The sequence below is a fragment of the Phocoena phocoena genome, chromosome X (genome assembly GCF_963924675.1).
Source record: "Phocoena phocoena chromosome X, mPhoPho1.1, whole genome shotgun sequence".
Taxonomy (NCBI): Eukaryota; Metazoa; Chordata; class Mammalia; order Artiodactyla; family Phocoenidae; genus Phocoena; species Phocoena phocoena.
The window spans coordinates 22,829,761-22,849,816 of NC_089240.1; the positions used below are offsets into that span (position 1 = coordinate 22,829,761).

Here is a 20,056-nt window from a genome sequence, read left to right on the forward strand (position 1 = left end):
GGGATCTGTCCTTGAGGTGCAAGGATAGTTCAACATATGTAACTCAATCAATGTAATGCACCACATTAACAGAGTCAAGGACAAAAACCACAAGGTCATCTCAACTGATGCAGAAAAGAAGTTGACAAAATTCAATACCTTTTCATGATAAGACCTCTCAACAAAGCAGGACAGAAAGAAATCACCTCAACATAATAAAAGTGGTATATGAAAAGCCCACAGCTAACATCATACTCAATGGTGAAAGACTGAAAACTTTTCTTCTAGATCAGAAAAAAGAAGGATATCCACCCTCACCACGTGTATGTTCTAGTCAGAGCAATTAGACAAGAAAAAGAAATAAAAAGCATGCAACTTGGAAAAGAAGTAAAATGATCTCTGTTCACAGATGACATGATCTTATATCTAGAAAGCCCTAAAAAGATTGCACCAAAAAACTATTTAACTAATAAACATTTTCAGCAATTTCAGGATACAAAATCAATATAAAAATTAGTCTCATGTCTATACACTAAGAATGAACAAGCTGAAAAAAAAACTAAGAAAAAAATTCCACTTACAATAGCATCAAAAAGAATAAAATTCTTAGAAATAAACTTAAGGAGGCAAAAGATTTGTATACTGATAACTATAAAACTTTGCTAAATGAAATCAAAGAACATATAAATAAATGAGTAGATATCCCATATTCATCAGTTACAAGACAATATTGTTAAAATCTGTATTATCCATACTACCCAAGGCAATCTATTTATTTAATGCAATCTGTATCAAAATGCCAATCACATTTTTTGCAGAAATAGTAAAAAAAAAAAAAAATCCTAAAATTCATGTGGAATCTCAAGGCTTTCTGATTAGTTAAAACAATCTTGAGAAAGAAAACCAAAGTTGAAGGCCTTACACTTCCTGATTTTAAAACACATTACAAAGCTATCAATACAATAATCAAATCAATGTCATACAGGCATACAGACAGATATATAGACCAATGGAAAAGAATGGAGAGACCAGAAATAAATCCTTGGATATATGGTCAAAATATCTTCTACCATGTTGCTGAGACCACACAATGAGGAAAAGACAGTCTCTTCAATAAATGGTGTTAGGAAAACTGGATTTCCACATGCAAAAAAATGAAATTGGACCCTTAATTTACACCACGTACAAAAATTAACTCAAAATGGATTAAACACCTTAATGTAAGATCTAAAACTGTAAAGTTCCTAGAAGAAAATATAAGGAAAAACTTCAGGTCATTGGATTTGGTAATGATTTCTTAGATATGACACCAAAGCAGAGCCTACAAAAGCAAAAATAGACAAATGGGAGTAAATCACACTTATTCAATAAAAACTTCTATGAACCAAAGCAAATGATCAACAGGATAAAAAGACAACTTGCAGATCAGGAGAAAATATTTACTTTAATCATGATCTGATAAGTGGTTAATATCCAGAATATATAAGGAACTCATGCAACTCAACAACAATGACAACAACAAAACAACATGATTAAAAAATAGGTAAAGAACTCTCCAAAGGGGACTTCCCTGGTGGTCCAATGGTTAAGAATCAGCCTTCCAATGCAGGGGATGCAGGTTCAATCCCTGGTTGGGGAGCTAAGATCCCATATGCCATGGGGCAACTAAGCCCACATACCACAACTACTGAGCCCACGCTCTAGAGCTCATGTGCCATGACTAGAATGCCCATGCGCTTCAACTACTGAGCCCGTGTGCTCTGGAGCCCATGAGCCACACCTAGAGAGAAGCCCGCATGCTGCAACGAAAAAGCCCATGTGCCGCAACTAAGACCTGACACAGCCACATTAAAAAAAAAAAAGAACTCTCCAAAGAAGATAGACACAAGTGGCCAAAAACATACAAAAAGATGCTCAACATCACTAATCACAAGAGAAATGCAAATCAGAATCACTATGAGGTATCTCTTCACACACACTAGGATGGCCACTATCAAGAGAACAGGAAATAATAAATATTGACAAGGATGCGGAGAGACTGGGATCTTTATACTCTATTGGTGGGAGTGTAAAATGGTGCAACCATTGTGGAAAATATGATGGAGGGTCCTCAAAATATTAATAATAGAATTACTATGTGATCCAGCAACCACACTTCTTGATATATATTTAAAAGAACTGAAAGCAGGATCTCAATTATTTGCACGTCCACGTTCACTGCATCATTATTCACAATAGCCAAGAGATGAAAGCAACACAAATGTCCATTAAAGGAAGAATGGATAATGTGATATGTATATATCATATCAATGTATATCTGATATATACATATAATGGAATATTATGCAGCCTTAAAAAAGGAAATTCTGTCACATTCTAAAATATGGATGAACCCAGAGGACATTATGCTAAGATAAATAAGCCAGTCACAAAAGGACAAATACTGCATGATTCCACTCACATGAGTATCTAAAGTAGCAAAATCATAAAAAGAGAAAGTAGAGAGGTGGTTGCCAAGAGCTGAGGGGATGGAGAATTAATGTTTAATGGGTATAGAGTTTCAGTTTTGCAAGATGAAAAAGTTCTAGGAATCTACTGCATAACATTATGAATATACTTAACGCTACAGAAGTATACGCTTAAAAATGGTTAAGATGGTAAATTTAGTGTTATGTGTTTTTTAGCATGATAAGTAAAAAAACAAGTCTGCAAAGTTTAAAAACAAGGCCAAAAATGGGAAAAGATAATTCTAACATACATAATGAAGTATAATTTTAATCTAGAATATATGATGAATTTCTGCCAAACAATAAGAATAAAACAGTGTGTCTCCAAGAAAAATATAACAAAAGTTTTTAGCAGACATTTCCTAGAAGAGAAAACATGACCAGTAAGTATATGAAAATATGCTCAATTCTGTTAGTGATCAGGTAATGAAAATTTTAACAAAAACTACTATAAGATATAATTTTATAAGATTGTAAAACCTTAATAAACGTTTGGCAGTATCTCGCATTGCCAAAAATATTGTTCATCAGAAACTCTCATAAATTGGTATACACACCTTTAAAATGGTTTAAATATCTGCTATTCCAATTTTATGCATCTATAACCTAGATAAATGTTTGAACATTTGCACAAAGGAAAAAACAAACATTTTCATAGTAGCATAGTTTTTGTTTGTTTGTTTTTGCGGTACGCGGGCCTCTCACTGTTGTGGCCTCTCCCGTTGCGGAGCACAGGCTCCGGACGCGCAGGCTCAGCGGCCATGGCTCACGGGCCCACACGCTCCGCGGCATGTGGGATCTTCCCGGACCGGGGCACGAACCCGTGTCCCCTGCATCGGCAGGCGGACTCTCAACCACTGCGCCACCAGGGAAGCCCCAGTAGCATAGTTTATAATAGCAGGCGACGTACAACAGTCCAGATGATCAGCACCAGTAGAATGGATAAGCATGCTGTGGTATATTCACTGGATTGAATACTATGTGAAAATGAATGAGAAACGCTAACAAAACAAAAAGAATGAATATATTATGGAATTTAAAAGAAAGTTACAGAAAAAGAATTATGTTACTCCATACATGTAAAGGTTAAAAACCTGCAAAGATTGTAACACCTTATAAAACTGTGAAATAAAACAAATCACCCATGGAAAATTTTGGATAGTAGTTTTCTCCAGGGAATAGGAAGTATCCACAGGGGCATTTCAAAAATATTGATTATATTCTCTGATATTGATCAATGGGATTACAAAAATATTGATCAGTTTCACTTTCTAAAGCTTTATGGTAGAGATCAAGCAATCAATCTCTGTATATAATGGTTTTTCTAGAAATTGATGAATTTTAATATATTTTCTAAATCTCATTAGTATATAGAGCACTACTACTGAGCATTCAGGGAACACCTCAGAGAAAGAGTTGGCAGATGGGTGTTCAGTTGCTCTGAAGCTGAGGAACCTCCACATTGAAATCTGTCTTATCACCCAACATTAAAATTCAGCTAGTTTCCCCTCACCAGCACCTCGCAACTATGGTGGATTCCTCTTCCTCCTTTCTACCAGGTATGAGAACAGCCATGGGTCTCTTTTCAGCTAAGAAGACCTTTTCATTCTCTGGAGCTTGGTTCATATAAGTTTCTTTGTGTCTTTAGTTTCTGGTTCTTAGGGTGAGGGCAATACTCTTGTGACTTTGTATACTCAGACTTGAATCAAAATGAAAATCTTTTCATTTTGAAATTTTAAACCTATAAATCTGTATCCCTTAACAATCAGATATTTAAGAGGCAGGTATTTAAATATATCCCTTTTATACTTGCTCTGGAAAGTTTCTATTATGTTGTTTGTCTGGATTTTTATTTCTAGGTTGATATTATAGATATTACATCCCTTTGGGGGATTAGCTTTTATTTACTTTTAAGACTACAAAGTCTAGTAACGGATTATAACATTCTTACGTCGCGTACATATTGAAGTGTATTACTGGGTTTGTTTCTTCTATAATTTTTCCAAGTGTATCTATAATATCTTTCTTTTCTTGGCAAACATTCTGACATCATTTTTGAAAATTATTTTTTATTATGTCCTCACGTTTGAATGACTATGAGGCTCAATATTGCATTCTTGATCTAAACATATTTTTCTTTATTTTATAACATTCTTTCATTTTTGTGTTCAATTTTGCTGTTGATAATTCTGATATAATGGTTCATCCGTATTCCTCTGTAGATTATTTTCTTTTTACTCTAGAATCATTTAAAATTTGTATCTATTATTGGTGTTAGTGAATATTATTATAATGTGTCTAGGCGTGGGTTTTTTTTTTCCCCTTAGCTCTCAAGAAATACTGTAAATCTAAAGTTCTGGTCTGTGTTTTTCTTAAATTCTGGGAAACATTTAAACATTATTTCTTCAAACATTACCTTTTCTCTTTTCCTTTTAGCTTTCTTTTTGCAACTCACAATGCTATCGTACTTCACTCTCAGCTTTAGTTTTATAGTTTGACTTATCTTCCCTTTCAGGTTGCCATCTAGATTTCATCAACCACATCTTTAAACTCATTAAGTAATTCTTCAGACAGATCTATCTTACTATTTATCCAACTATTATATTCTTATTTTAAATATTGTAAATTTTACATCAAATGTTTCTACCTGGTTCTTATTGAAGTTTCATTGTTAATGATTTTTATTGCTTATATCATCTCAACTATTTAAGTATACCTAAACTTTTGGTGCTTCTGTTCTGTTCCATATGATACCTGTTGTTTAGTTTGTTGCCTTTCTTTTGAGGTGACTGTACTTTGGGTGTCTAATATACTTGGTTTGAGAGCTCATGTTCCCTGGTAGTGTCAGCCATTCTGCTTGGTATTGGAATAAAGTCAAAGTCAAGGTCTTGGGCAGTTCCTCAGAGTGAATTTAAAGAGAGGCAGAATATATGGTACCGTAGAAGCACCGTATGTCATTCCCAGTTGCTGCCACTCAACAAAATAACCCCTCTGGCCAGGATTTCACTTTCAACTCTTCAGAAAAAGCAGCGCTGGCTAGAGATGGTCTCCCTAGGTGATCATTCACTGGCCTTTAGGCTTGTAGTGTAAAGGCACAGAGAAATGGACTCTCTCAACTGTCTAGTTAGCCCATGTCTGTTATTTTGAACTCATCCTCGCAGGACTTTTGTTCCATACTGTTATTTTCTACACTGGTAGTCTACTCTGTTGCTGCAGAATTCTCTGCTAAGGGGCTGGTGGCTGTTGTCCCAGAGTAAAAGAGAGAGGTTAAAAACAGAAGTTAACATACTCCTTCCATTATTTTCTGGTATTGCTGTCTCAGGCTGCTCTCTGCCCCAAGCTGCAGCAGACCTGCTCAACACACACTCCATCAAGGGAGCCTATGACTCTCCAGGTGTTTCCCAATTTTTTGTTGTTTTTTTTGCTCGAATCAATGCTACCTTTTAATCTGTGCAGTGTCCTTAGAGTTGATTTTGGGGATGAGACGTGTGGCAGACACACTCTGAGGTGAACCCCCAATGAGTCACACTCATATATAATCCTCTTGAGTACAGGCAGAATCTGTGACTTGATTCTAAGCAGTAGAATATGACAAAGGTGATATGATGGTGTTTTGTTATGCATGAATCTGTCACAGCAGATGAGAGACAGACAGATACAGAGACAGAGATTCTCCTGGTGGCTTTGAAGAAGCAAAGAGCCATTTTGTGAACTGCCTGTGAAAAGGGCCATGTGGCAGAGAACTGTGGCCGTCCTCCAGTAGGCAGCCAGGGACCTCAGTCACACAGCCATAAGCAAATTAATTCTGTCAACAGCCTGAGTAAGCTTGAAAGCAGATTCTTCTCTAGTCAAGCGTCCCATAAGACTCTAGCTAGCCAATATCTTGATTGCAGTGTGAGTACAGGACCCTGCCAAGCCGTGCCCAGACTCTTGGCCCACAGAAACTGCAAGATAATAAAATTGTGTTGCTTTAAGCCACTATCTCTGTGGTAATCTGTTTTGCAACAGCAGAAAACTAATACAGTAGGAAATAGCTTGAATTAGTTCTAGAACTTGACAGGAACCAGAGCTTGGGGTAGGTGGGGAAATAAATGTATATACTTTTATCGTCTCACAGTGAGGAGTGAGAATCACTTAGAAGGTAGAATTGCCATGGTTAAATAAAGGTCATCTACCGCAAATGTTTTTAGGATCACAAATAATATTTTTAGATCTATTATTTCTTTTAATTCAAGTGAATAGCTATGCTCTATTATAGATTGTTAAGGATGACTATCAATATTTTTTGTTTCACTTCCCTGTAAAATGTCAATAAAATGGATTAACTTCAATGTTATTCATATTAATGTTCAATAAATTCATACTCATCCTTTCAACAGGAAATTTCCCCAACTGTCACATAAATTTATGATACATGGGGAATCATGATTTTTATTGAAGTTTACTATCTTTAAAATAAAACTAATTTAAGATTCATGAAGAAGTAATATATCAGCCTAATAGAATGCTGTCATAGCGTATCAGAACCGATTACAATGTTGGCATTGTAGTTACTTTGCCCATAATTCTCTTTTAAAAGCTCTCCTTAGGAGAAGCTCAATTGAGTCTCTGAGAGCGTACCTTATGAATGGGTACAAAATGAGTGGATTGAAGTACCTATGACCTTCCCAAAGGTCATTTCCTGATAAACTGATGACAAAATGGGATTTACTCTTCCTGATAGTCTTCAATTTCCTGGGAAGCTTCATAGATATTGATTCTTTTTGCTTCATTAATACCCACTGATTATATCACAGAACTTGTACTGATTAGAATTATTGGGGCCTAAGGCAGGCCACCCCAAAATATGCCTCAACGGCATACTGATTATTTTGAGTTAAAGTTACTTAAGAAACGGCCAATGCAAGAGGGGCACTCTGACCCTCCTTTCTGTTTTCCTGAAAGCGGGAAATAAATCTCCCACGTGAAAGGTGCACTCCCTGTAACTGGAGGTAGAAGGACACCCTTATCACAGAGACAGGGAATTCAGGGCTGAGAAGCTTGTATACACAAACTTGCTACTTCCTTACTAATGGACTACCCAAGCCCAAACTTTGCTTAAATTCCTTTCTAATTAAGCCCCCAATCCTAAATTTCTTTGTCCTGTCAATTCCCCTCACATTTATTGTTTCTTTGTCTAAAAGGTATAAAAGCTGCCTGCTTTGACCACTACATAGGAGTCCTATTTCTATGAGACTTCTGTACACACAAATTAAATTTGTTTCTTTTTCTCCTGTTAATCTGTCTTGTCTTAACTTTATTATTAGTTGAGCCTCAAGAACTCAGGAGTGGTAGAGGGAGAAATTTCCCCCTCCCCAACAGAATATAACGAGTATCTGCTGAAAGTTACAACATTTTCTTTCCTGCTCAGACACACCTCCACAATGACCATTTCATACCCACCAGTTCTACCATTTTTGCCTGCATCTTTATGTTTTATTAACTAATTTTGAAATGCTGATGATGACCAAGTAAAGGCACTGTTCACAACACACATTCCTCTTACGGCACTCAGCTATTCCGAATATCAGCTTTTATAAGCCTTGGTTCTCAGGATATCAACGAAATTTGCATTTACAGATGTAAATATTCAGTCTGTATCATCACAGAAACTTAACTGTTTCGGTTTTCTTTTGTACAATAGATGAATAAATATAATTATTTATAATTATTTTCCCTCATCCTTAGGAGGGTTTGGAAGATTAAGTAAATCCTTATTAACACAAAAAGGAGAGAAAATAATTTTAGTTGCTAATGATTCAGTCTTTGAGATCAAATGCCATCCTAATTTATCATGTAAGGGAAATAGGGGAACAAAAATAAGAGGAAATGGGGATGAAGGAATAGAGAGCGTATGTGGGATAGAGGAAGACTTCAAAGAAGAGGAACTAGTGTTGGTTATGAGAAGTAGGTGCAAAAGCTCAGTTATTGATTCTGAGGTAGCTGCAGAAAACGCATTGGGGCTTACTCTCTGGGAAGGTGTGGAGGAGTAGAAATAAGGTGGAATATCTCATGAAGCAGAGTCTAATACATAATATCTGTGCAGACGCTGATTCTTCACCTGTGAACCACCAATTCTTTCCTTGAATAAAACTCATGTCACTTTCTCAAGCTTGTTGATCCTCCTTCCAAAGACAAATTTGCTCTGATTTCAATCAGTATCTTACCTACTGAATGGCCCAGAAGGAGATTCTTGGCAGTGCTGGAAAGCTTTACTTAGCTTAATGTCCTGGGACACTGGTATTGCACAATGGGAGACTCTAGATGTTTGCTGTGATGAACTTTTAGTAAGAATTGGGACCACCTGCATCAACATAGTTTAACAGTTAAGACTGAGAACTGAGGCCATAACTAAGAATGTCCCATCAGCCTTGTGTTTCCTTTGCTGACTTTGGTGAAAGAAGAAAAAGTCAGAAGTTTATTCTCTACTTCAGTGGGGATGTTTTGACCTGTTACATTTGACTCAACTCCAGGAAACGAATTCCAGTTTGCTATGTTGAAAAGACATCCTGGGTTTAATGACTCATGCCCATTTCCCTGCATCAGAGTACAAAGAAAGAACATTATCACTATAGTGAATTCACTATAGTTTCATTTTTACATCTAAGTGATGTGCTACTTACAGACCTTCTGACAACTCTAAACATGAGCATAGTTTTGTAAATAAGTTTTAGGCAAACTGATGGATGTTGTATACTTGCTCTACATATATAAAAATGTCATCGCCTCTTATGACCTCATCCCTCCCCAAGTTTTCCTCCCAAAACATTACATAGTTCTGTTTCTGTACAATTTTTCCCCACGAACTAGCTTAACCTAAAAATAACAATTATTGCTAATGGCACATCCCTTGGTAGAGAAGCTGAGGATGATACAGTCTTCAGATCCTAGCTGCTTTTTGACAATTTTAGAGAATAGCAGAATTGTTGTAGGCTTCACTTCACCACTGCAATTAATACGACTCCCATCCCCTGGATTTGAGAAGCAAACTGGGACGTACTTTGCCTTGGCCTGGGTCTAGGTACTACCCAAATATGATAGTAATTCACAGTATTTTACCTTGATCAATATAGTATTAATTCCAAAATTCTGGACTCTCATTATTTCCACAAGATTGAATACACCAAGGATAGATAATCAGTTTTTTGTGGGTTTATATATACAAGTTTAAGAATGGTGCTATACAAAATATTTAACAGCCAGTGTGGCACAGGCAACAACCAGTCATTATGGATACCTGTGTGGCTGTATAGGTGAATACTAGCTGAATACCGGTTCTGAGCATAAATCTAAATTACCGGAGGCAACTGCAGAGAAAATGCAAAGGAGAGGAGAAACACATAACGTGGCTTTTTGGACATAGGTACGGGAGACAAAAGCAGTCTCAAAAACGTTTGAAAACTAGAATTTTAGCAAATTCAAAATATGCAGCACAGCTACTCTCTTCTCTGTTACACAACTCTGATTTTCTTTTATATGTAACCTAGTATAGGGTGGTAAAGTGACTTAGAATGTTGATACGCTGTCTTAATAAATTACTTGGGAATGTTATATATTCACTTAAAATTAATAATACACTATGTTTACTTTAAACTAAAAATATTTTAAGGTGTCTTAGTTGGAAAATGTGAAAAAAATATAGCACTAGTTAATACACAGCAATTTACTTTCATTAAGGTAGTTGTGCTATTATTATTAATTGATTACAAATGTTTGGCTGATTAAGTTACTTGATTAGAAAACTGGTAAAGGTATTTTTTTCCCCTAGTATAGTTGTTTTGGGACAGTTTACCTTAGTGCAGTAAAACAGGTGAAGTGATTGATTTGTTGTATGTCATATATAATCTTATCTGTATTAGTATTATGTAAAACCAAGTTTGATAAAGTTAAGGCTTTATTTAAAATATAAATAATGTAAAAGATTGTTGAGTCCTCTAAATCCACTAAAAATATACAGTGAACTTAATCAGAATTTCTGTTTATATACTATATTAGCTTCCTACTGCTGTTGTAATAAAGTACCACAAAGTTAGGAGCTTAAAACAACACAAATGTAACACATATATATGGAATCTAAGAAAAAAAAAAAAAGGTCATGAAGTACCTAGGGGTAAGACGGGAATAAAGATACAGACCTACTAGAGCATGGACTTGAGGATATGGAGAGGGGGAAGGGTAAGCTGGGACAAAGCAAGAGAGTGGCATGGACATATATACACTACCAAATGTAAAATAGATAGCTAGTGGGAAGCAGCCGCATAGCACAGGGAGATCAGCTCGGTGGTTTGTGACCACCTAGAGGGGTGGGATAGGGAGGGTGGGAGGGAGGGAGACGCAAGAGCGAAGAGAGGGGCTTCTCTGGTGGCGCAGTGGTTGCGAGTCCGCCTGCCGATGCAGGGGACACGGGTTCGTGCCCCGGTCCGGGAAGATCCCACATGCCGCGGAGTGGCTGGGCCCGTGAGCCATGGCCGCTGAGCCTGTGCTCCGCAACGGGAGAGGCCACAACAGTGAGAGGCCCGCGTACCACAAAAAAAAAGAAAAAAAAAAGAGGGAAGAGATATGGGGACATATGTATAACTTATTCACTTTGTTATAAAGCAGAAACTAACACACCATTGTAAAGCAATTATACTCCAATAAAAATGTTAAAAAGAAAAACCAACACAAATGTATTATCTTACAGTTCTGGAGGTCAGAAGCCTAAAATGGGTCTTATATCTGGGTATCAACCAGGCTGCTTTCCTTCTGGGAACTTTAGGGGAGAATCATTCCCTTGCTTTTCCAGCTACTACAGGTTACCTGAATTCCTTGGCTCATGGTCCCTTCCTCCATCCTCAAATCTAGCAACTTAACATATTCAAATCTCTCTCTGACAGTGACTCTCCTGCTTTCATTTTACATTTAGGAGTCTTGTGATTATATTGTCCCATCCAGACAATATGGTTATAACCTACTCATCTCAAGATCTTTAACTAAATTACATCTGCAAAATCCCTTTTGCCATTTATGGTCACATATTCATAGGTTCCAGGGATTAGGATTTGGTTATCTTTGGGGAACATTATTCTGCCTAACACATACCAACTAATTAAAATGATTAACATATTCTAACTTTTGCTTAAAGCAGGTCCAAAAGTAAATCTACCTGACAAGCTTTTTTTTTTCTTCTAAAATTAAATTACCTGCATATAACTTGGAGGTAATAAACAACTTGAAAATAAATTAGGGGCTTCCCTAGTGGCACAGTGGTTAAGAATCCACCTGCCAATGTAGGGGATGCAGGTTCAAGCCCTGGCCTGGGAAGATCCCAAATTCCGCAGAGCAAATAAGCCCATGTGCCACAACTACTGAACCTGCGTTCTAGAGCCCGCGAGCCACAACTACTGAGCCCAAGTGCCACAGCTACTGAAACCCACGTGCCTAGAGCCCGTGCTCCACAACAAGAGAAGCCACTGCAATGAGAAGCCCGCACACCGCAATGAAGAGTAGTCCCTGCTCGCCGCAACTAGAGAAAGCCCGCACGCAGCAACGAAGACCCAATGCAGTCAAAAAATAAAATAAATTTATAAAAATAAATTAAAAAAACAAATTATTTATATATCTCACATGGTGAAGTTTCTCATCTTTAGTCAAGACCAGTAAGATCAGAGATTATAAAAAATTTTTTAAATCAGCAAATTTTTGAATCAGTGTTTAGAAGCCAATTATTATTATATATTTTCATGTGCTTTATCAAACATTTTAGATACTGGAAAGAAAACCCTCAATAACAGGAGGGAAACTGAAAAATTCACAAATATGTGAAAATTAAATGACACACTCCTAAATAACCAATGGGTCAAGGAAGAAATCAAAAAGGAAATCAGAGAGTATCTTGGGATAAACAAAAATTAAAATACAACATACCAAAACTTATGGGATACAGCAAAAGCAGTCCCAAGAGGGAGGTCTACAGCATTAAATTCCTACAATAATAAAAAGAAAATCTCAAACAACCCAAGTCTACCCCTCAAGGAATTAGAAAAAGGAGAACTAAGCCCAAAGTTAGTAGAAGGAAGAAAATAATAAATATGAGAGCAGAAATAAATGAAATAGAGACTAGAAAGAAAACAGAAAAAACAATCAAAGAAACTAAGAGTTTGGGTTTTGTTTGTTTGTTTGTTTTTAAGATAAACAAAAATGATTGAACTTTAGTTAGGCTAACCAAGAAAAAAAGAGAGGACTCAAAAAAAAAAAGCAAAACCCCCCAAATTCTAAATGAAGAGGAGATATTTATCCAACTGACACCAAAAGATTACAAAGGATTGTAAGAGGCTACTGTGAACAATTATATGCCAATAAACTGGATAAACTAGAAGAAATGGAAAAGTTCATAGAAACATACAACCTAGCAAGATCTTAAAAAATCTTAACAGAGCAATCATAACCAAGGAGTTTGAAAAGCTGGGGGAAAATTTCCTTGACATGGGTCTTGGCAATGATTGTTTTTGGATTGGACACCCAAAGCACAGGCAACAAAAGCAAAAGTAAACAAGTGGGACTACATCAAACCAAAAAGCTTCTGCACAGCAAAGGAAATCATCAACAAAATGAAAGGCAACCTACTGAACGGGAGAAAATATTTGCAAATCATATAACTGATTAAGAGTTAATATCCAAATATACAACTCGTTAGCAGGAAAACAAACAATCCAATTAAAAAATGGGCAGAGGACCTGAATAGACATTTTTCCAAAGAAGACATACAGATGCCCAACAGGCACATGAAAAGATTCTCAATATCACTAATCAGGGAAATGCAAATCAAAACCACAACGAGATATCACCCACACCTGTTAGAATGGCTATTATCAAAGAGACAAGAAACAACAAGTATTGGCAAGAATGTGGAGAAAAAGGAACCTTCCTGCACTGTTGGTGGGGATGCAAATTGGTGCAGCCACTATGGAAAACAGTACGGAGGTTCCTCAAAAAATTAAAAATAGAACTACCATACCATCTAGCAATCCTACCTCTGGGTATATATGTGAAGGAAATAAAATCAGTAGCTCAAAGATAGTTGCACCTCCATGTTCAGTAAAGCACTATTCCAAGACATTGAAACAACCTAAGTTATCATGGTTGGAAGAATGGTTGTACACACACACACACACACACACACACACACACACACACACACACACGGAATATTATTCAGCTTAAAAAAGAATGAATTCTTGCCATTGGTGATAACATGGATGGACCTGAACAGTGTTATGCTACGTGAAATAAGGCAGACGGAGAAAGACCAACACTCAAATGTGAAATCTAAAAAAAAACCTGTCAAACGCATAGAAACAGAAAGTAGAATGGTGGTTGCCAGGTGCTGGGGGGTGGAGGAAATTGAAAGATGTTGGTCAAAGTGTACAAACTTCCAGTTATAAGATAAATAAGTTCTGAGGATTAACTGTACAGCATGGTGACTATAGTGTATTATCTACTTGAAAGTTGCTAAGAGAGTAGATCTTATATGTTCTCATCATACAGAAAAAAACTGTAATTCTGTGAGGTGATGAATGTGTTGACTAACCTTACTGTGGCAATCATTTCACAATATATGTGTATCAAATCATCATGTTGTACACCTTAAACTTACATAATATTATATTCCAATTATATCTCAATAATGGTGGGGGTAAAAAGCCACTCTACTAGGATACATTCATTGACATTGTTAAGCAATATTTAAGAATGAGAAGAAATATGGACTCAGGAAAATATTGAATGATTGTTGCTATAATTATTCTATGCATTTTAAAATGTACTTTTCTAGGCACATTGCTGCTCAGGGATTCTTTCCAACACATATGTCAAAGCAGAGACCTGAGGGTGACGAGAAGGCAAAACCATTTAATGTTAAAATTAATATTGGACTGCTGACTTCTGAAACTCTTCCTGAGAGTAAGAAAAATAAACCCCTAACTTGTTTAAATAAATGTCATTTCTGGACCTTGTTACCAGCACCTGAATATAGTTCCAATTGCTACAGTTCTAAAAGTCTTTCTTAATTCAAAATTATTGTGCATTGGAGTAACTGATTTAATGTCTTGAGGCAGGAAAAAATAAATAATGAATTGGAAGACTTTGTTGCCAGAAAAGAAAGATGCCTTTAAAGCAGATCTATGGTAGGGCTAAAAGATCAAAGCTGTGCCCTATAAAAGCTCCCACTGGCCAAGTTGTGAAACACTGAAAAATCAAAAAGAGAGTAATAATTACAATTATTTGGAACTTGTTTTATCTGTGAAAAGCCTTGGGTCCATAATGATACTTGCCAATGGAAAAGTTAATTTAAAATGTACACAAGGGCTTCCCTGGTGGCACAGTGGTTAAGAGTCCGCCTGCCGATGCAGGGGACACGGGTTCGTGCCCCGGTCCAGGAAGATCCCACATGCTGCGGAGCGGCTGGGCCCGTGAGCCATGGCCGCTGAGCCTGTGCGTCCGGAGCCTGTGCTCCGCAACAGGAGAGGCCACAACAGTAAGAGGCCCGCGTACTGCAAAAAAGAAAAAAAAAAAAAATGTACACAAGTTAATTATAAGTATAAAAGAAGATGACTAACAGAAGAATATGCTTAAATACAATGGCAACCTATTCAGAATTTCTTATTTTTAAAATTTTCTTTTCATTTTAGTTATGGCTTGCTATATAGATTGTATCTCCATTACGTAAGGAAAACTGGCTATTAGGAACTGTAGGAAAGATACATAATTCTCTGAAGTTAGGCACTGTATTAAAATCAGGACAAATAAGCAGCACTGGTGTTCTGACACAACGACCCGTCAAATGAGGGTACAGCGATGAGTTCCAAGATGATAGGTTAGCTGAAAATCCAGAGACAGGAACTGATCACATAGACACAATGTGTGCTTTTCTTGGAGCAGACACATTTAGATAAACCTAATATCTAATAATAAATTCCTGTAAGGTATTATGAAGTAACTTCTAAACTGAGGAAGAATACTCTCAGATCAAAACTTGTTGGGCATGTAAGTAGAGGGAGACACACAATCTGAGATCAGGTGTGGATTTGGAAATTCCAACTGAATTAGCAATGAATATTAACTCTACAAGGAACCCAGCCAGTAAATTTTGGCTTAGGTGTGAATCCCTTTCAAAGATAAAATTATAGCCCACGTCTTGGCCAGAATTAGCAACTGTGGTTGATCTGACATTGCACTGTTTCTCTTGGGGATCTACTAGTATTTCTGTAATCTCAAGTTGAATTACACATGTATAGAATTAATAAAGAAATAGGACAAGTCTTCAACGTTGATATTTTAATATTGGTTTCAGTGTATAAATAGTAATAAGTTTTATTATCATAGTAAAAATTTATATATGATCAATGTATTAGAAAATTGAGAATCTTTGACATACTGGACTTCCTGTATAGATACATTTAAGAGTATGTGACTAAGTCTGTAATCAACATTTAAATGTGTAGCAATACTTAGTGTATTTATTTTAATATTATTTGTGCCAGAATATTTAAATATTTTTAATCAATTCATGGAAATATAACTTTATTGAGTATCAGAAAATAGTGGTAAATATTCCTCTCCATACACAAATGACCTTCTGTTGGCAACATTCCCTGCAACACTGTGTAAGGCCCATAATATTCTCTAAAGGCCAAACTCCATAAGAAATGATCACTTCCAGAACAATGTACACACAGAATTACTAGTTAGTAGCCATTCATATTCAAATTTGAAATAATGATGATGAAACCAGCATCAGTTGTACAAATAACACACACTCAAAACAAAGGAAAACTACACCATGAAAAAAAGCATTCTAAAAAGTATTTTCATCATCTTAAAGAAATAAGTGGTAGGGACCTACAAGATGGTGGAGGAGGAAGACGTGGAGATCACCTTCCTCCCCACAAATACATCAAAAATACTCCTACAAGCGGAACAACTCCTACAGAACACCTATGGAACACTGGCAGAAGACCTCAGACCTCCCAAAAGGCAAGAAACTCCCCACGTACGTGGGTAAAGCAAAAGAAGAAAGAAAACACAGAAACAAAAGAAGAGGGATGGGACCTGCACCAGTGGGAGGGAGCTGTGAAGGAGGAAAGGTTTCCACACACTAGGAAGCCCCTTCACGGGCGAGACCGTGGGCTCCAGGTAGCCAAGGAAGAATAAAAAACAATTTACAGATTAAAGACAAATTAGAATCAACACAAATGGAAGAGGCACTTGAATGAAAACCTAATGAATAACGTGGCTAGCAGGCATGAGATTATTACCAAAACAAAACTGAAAAGATCAAACCTGAAGAATAATGAAGGATTATCAAAATGATAAATATGCAATAAAAATTAAACTTAAAAAGTATTTAAATGTAAAACAGAAGTTTTCAATGATATAAAGATTTTAATATGTACACCAAAAGGGCACATTGTCTCTAGACAAACTGAAATGAAATCCTTAATGCCAAGGCATATTGTGGTAAACCACTGAACATTAAATGTATTAAAACTATATAAATGGACATTGGCAGAGGCAGAGCAAGTCGTGTAGAAGGTGATGGAAAGTACAGTTGACTCTTGAAAAATGGGGGCGGGTTAGGGGCAACCTCCCATCGTTGACCACCCCCCCTCCCCAGTCAAAAATCCACCTATAACTTTATGATCAGCCTTCCATATACTGGTTCTGCATCCTTGGATTCAACCAACTGCGGATGGGGTATTACCGTATTTCTTGAAAACCATCTTCATATAAGTGGTCCCGTGCAGTTCAAACTCATGTTGTTCAAGGGTCAACTGTACATTGACTTCAGCCTTCTACCAATCTACCAATCAACATTCAACTGAAGATTATACAGCAACGTTATGCCACAGTGAGGGAGAAACCATGCTTCAAGAATTTTATACCCAGCTAAGTTTTTCTTCAAGTGAAAAGACAACAGAAAATACTCTAAGGCAAGCAGTGCGCTGGGCACTCCCGCGGCTCCGTCTCCTGCTACAACAGTGTTTGGACAGAACAGACCCAGGGGTGCCCCTCGCTACCGCCTCCGACCACCTCCAACCTGTGTTCCACTCGCAACCTTCAGAACCAGCCGCTCAGCTGTCCTCGGCCACCGGGACCGCCAACACCATATTTTGAGCTTAACTCCGTATGACCGATCCACCACGAGCTCCCAGATTCGTCAGAATGATTCCGCCGACGTGGAGGCCGCCGTCAACCGCCTGGTCAACATGCATCTGCCGGCCTCCCGCACCTACCTCTCTCTGGGCTCCTATTTCCACCGCCGCTACGCGGCTCTGGAGGGCCTGGGCCACTTTTTCCGCCAAGTGCCTGAGGGGAAGCACGAGGGCGCCCAGCGCCTCTTGAAAATGCAAAAGCAGCGCGGCAGCCGCGCCCTCTTCCAGGACGTGCAGAAGCGTCTCAGGATGAGTGGGGTGGAACCCAGGACGCTTTGGAAGCCGTCGTGCTCGCGGAGGAGAACCTGAACTAGGCCCTTGTGTACCTGCACGCCCTGGGCTCTGCCCGCACAGACCCCCCGCCTCTGTGACTTCCGGGAGAGCCGCCTCCTAGATGAGCAGGTGAAACTCATCCAGACAATGCGCGCCCACCTGACCAACCTCCACAGGCCGGCTGGTCCCCAGCGGGGGCTGGGCGAGTCCCTCGTCGAAAGGCTCGCCCTTCAGCACAAGTAGAAGCGTCCAGAGCCCAGCGGCCTTTGAGGAGCCCCTCTGGCGTCAGGGCGTCTGCCTAAAGCCCCGCTCTGCAGCCACTAAGCAGCTTTTAACCACCCTGGAGCTCTCTCCCAAGCCTTGGACCAAATGGAAACAATAAAGCTTTTTGCAGCAATAAAAGAAAGAAAAGAAAGCACTCTAAGGCATATAATATCCAGATAATACAGCTTCCTTCTTATAGATTAAACTCACAAATACTATCTGATCATGAAATACAACTAATTAGTTGTGTGATTTAAAATAAAGAAATCAGGAATGACGTAAACGATGATAAGCAATGAATCCATTTAAATTTACTGAATTGATCCTATTGTAAGTTTAGAGTTCGAAAACAGTACATAAATGTGATAAAACTTGACAATAGTAAAATTATTATAAGTGAATAAAAGCTGAGGATGGAGAAGGTAAAGTTGGAATAAGTGGCTGAGTGCCAATTTTCTCAAATTTCCCAGAAAGATGTCAAAATGTATCACGTGGATTTGAAACATAAACGTGTATTGACACCAAAATGGCTCCAAATTCTTTGTTTTTCAAAGTCTATTTTTACATTTAGTCGTATCACTTAGATTTTTCAAATAAACATTTATGTGAAGTGCTGCTATTCCATGTTTCCCTTCAGTTTATTTTGTTTTCACAAAAGTAAATTACTTTCTAATTTAAAAAGAGCACATAGAGTATGATTCTATTTTTGTAAAATGAGTAGAATTTTTGAGTATTTGAATTTTTATAAATGAACATGTTTCCATTTTTAATAAACCATACTGTCATTATTTTTTATTAAAGATACTTTAAAACATTTACATTTACAGATGTCTTGTAAGGACTACCAGACACCAAGGAGACACAAATAAAATGACAGGGTTGGATATGGCTAATCATAGTGTATCATTTGTAATTTAGAAGCCTGCATTAGGAATCACATTATATTAATGGAGACCTCACCAATATTCGTCATTCTTTCATATTGCATTCACATTGATCAGACCTAACTGATTCTTAAGGAATAAGTGAGCAGTTGTGCTCTGCAACCACCAAGCTTCCAATTAAGGAAGTCCAATTAAAAGCTCATTTCTGTAATTGAGCAGAGATGTAACCAAGCTTAAAGAGAAGCAGACGAACAAGATGCATGCACTTTATTTAGGGGAATGGGCATAATGATTCTGAACTTTAATAATTTTAAAATGATATCTATGCTTCCATAAAGTGCATTAAATTTCTCCTCTGTTGTCTTTAAGATCAATAGCTAAAATAAAACCACCATGCCAGCATATTGGGAACAACTAAAATTCAAAATATGAATAAGGTTTAGAAGCATGCAGGTTTACAGACCAAAAACAGACTTTTAAGCCCCTTGCTTCCAAAATGGTTATAAAGCACACATGCACAGGAAAGGTGTATGTTACCTTCACGCTCCACAGATTAGGATATCCAAACCCTAAACAAATGTAGAATTTTCTAGCACTCCTTAGTGAGATTATATCTAAATGAAATCACTGTTACTGTTTATTTAACTGAATTCTACATCTTTACTGAAGTTACCTTTCAATTTTTTTTTTTAAAAAACTGGTTTGATTTTGACGGAAACTGTAATATGCTTAATTTACTGAAAAGGTTATATTTCTTAATAACACAATTGAAATCAATGCTATCAGGGGGACAGTAGTATTCATTTTGCCACAATATTGTGGGAATGAAACTAAACACATCTAGCGTATTTATATACCAAGTAATATTCTGCATATTATTTCTTATAAACGTTTCAATAAAAAAGCTCATATTGTCTTT

General features: G+C 37.3%; 1 pseudogene; it reads left to right on the top strand.

Annotated features, from left to right (window-relative positions):
- The first annotated feature begins 16,410 nt into the window (after positions 1–16,410).
- On the top strand, positions 16,411–18,232 carry LOC136142023 (ferritin light chain pseudogene; annotated as a pseudogene).
- The last annotated feature ends 1,824 nt before the right edge of the window (positions 18,233–20,056 follow it).